The following is a 2,175-nucleotide window of genomic DNA, read 5'->3' as shown; positions in this document are numbered from 1 at the left end:
CAATAAATCCCTTCTGATTGTTTTGAATTTTTCATCAATTCCAGTAAAGAACTTATACAACCTCTATTCTTGTTTTAATCGGTTGAAAATCAGAATATCTTCAGGGAATTTCATGGGATTTGGTTGTTTTCTATCGATGGCCATCCATATGGCTTGCAATTTGTTCCAAAATTTCTCTAGGGTATCCTGTCCTTGTTTCTGAGTATTGGCTCATCAATGTAGGTTGTAGATCTGCATCAGATTGGTACCGCTTCCATAAGTGGTTGCTAGACTGTCCCATAGTGCTTTTGCAGTTGGAAATTGAGATACATTGTTCATCAGGTTTGCTTTTATGTTCTGGATAATCCAGGTAAAAACTGTTTGATCTGCTTGTTCCCATTGATCATATGTTGGTTCCGTCTCTGCTGGTGCCGGAGGTACCCCTGTTAGGTGAACCTTCTTTCCTCTTCCACCAATTGCTTTTTTCATTAGAGTTGTCCATAATGGATAATTATCTCCATTTAATTTCTAACCAATTGGCAAATTGTCAAAATTGGTTTGTGATGATTACATTCTAAGACTATCGCGTAGCATATTTGCAATTTGTAATGTCAATCCGTCAGAAATAGTTAATTTTAGATTAGTAGTACTACTGGTTTCTTCAGATACGGACATGTTGGGTTTTGGTAGTATTACTGGGATAGTGATGATACTTCTGAGTTCCCAGAACCTAACTCTGCTCAGATACTATGTTACGTTGGTACAAAGGGTTTAGGAAAGAAAATAAGAATAATTTAGAAAAGTATCATATTCATTTCTTCACTTGATTACAAGGTTCTTACCAATATATAGACTAAGAGTACGCTAATGAGTACGCTAATTATAGAATAATATCCTAATAAATTACACTGATTTTTTTCTGATTCTCTTTGATATTTTTCTGATTTTGTTCCCTAATTATGATATTCTAATAAAGGTTGTAACAACCCTGATTTTCGAGTACGCGAGATCTTTTCTGAAAGTACGGATTTCTCCGGAGGATCAGTAAGGGGAGAACCTCTGATATATCATCAAGTATTTCAATCCTCATTGTCATTATGTCATCTTTAAGCTAGAACCTTTTCTGAGGCAAGCTCGATAACGCAGTCACGAAGAACATAGTTTTTGAACCGTATCGGTTAGGAGTTTTGATCCGATTTTTCGTAAATAGTCTCAGTTTGACGAACCGGACTCGATTCATGAGAGAAGAGAGATAATAGGGTAATATTATCATTATATTAGTATTAGAAGCTGCTTGAATAATATTATAAGATTATCTGGTCATTTTTAGTTAAAAACAGAAAATCGGTTTAACCGGGTTCACAATTTACTGGTGCAGTTTAGCACCAGCACTCTCTGATGACTTTAGCAATGCTAAGGCCTCATCATACATGTTTTATTCTCATAATAAATATGTTACTAGTGTCATCTATGCTAGTAGCTCAGAAAATAATTTTTAGAGATGTTTTCACAAGTGCTCTGATACACCTAGTTTTAGTAGTTATACACCTGAGATATTTTAATATTATTTTAATCCACCTCCAAGCCAACCAATCACAACTCACCCTACACCCCAAAAACCCCCAAGGCTGGTTCATTTGCTCCTTGTGGCTGAAATTTCCAAGGGAAAAAAAGAGAGAAAAGTTCTTAGTTCCAAATCTTCAAAGCTTGATTTCTGCTAAACTAAAACTCAAATCAAAATTCCAATCCGACCAAAATGATCCTCTCTTCTTTCTCTACATGATCATATGACTTATTAAGGCTGGAATCAAGGTGAGTTGGCTGCACCATCTCTCTTTTGATTCGGTTTCAAGGAAACATGCTCAAACATGTGTTTTCTTGATGTTCTTCCTTAGGAACCATGCTTAACTTGACTTGAGGGCCAAGAAACGTGACTTTTCCAGCAAGTCTAAGGTTAGAAATCACTTCCTAAAATGTTGAGTGAGATTTGGTTAGTTGAGAGTTTTTGGATTTAAAGTTGTTCTTGATGTGATTTAGGAGGAAAAAGTGCTAAAGGACCACCTGAAAGTCTAACTGAATTAGGAGCAACAAAATCAGGTAGGGTGTCACGAAATTAATCTTGATTATTTGTGTTTGAGTTGTGTGAATGTTGTATGATTTGGATGTGCTAAAAATTGGTTGCATATATGATTGATT

The sequence above is a fragment of the Arachis hypogaea genome, chromosome 6, assembly GCF_003086295.3.
Source record: "Arachis hypogaea cultivar Tifrunner chromosome 6, arahy.Tifrunner.gnm2.J5K5, whole genome shotgun sequence".
In the NCBI taxonomy this organism is placed as follows: domain Eukaryota; kingdom Viridiplantae; phylum Streptophyta; class Magnoliopsida; order Fabales; family Fabaceae; genus Arachis; species Arachis hypogaea.
This window is presented reverse-complemented; position numbering follows the sequence as displayed.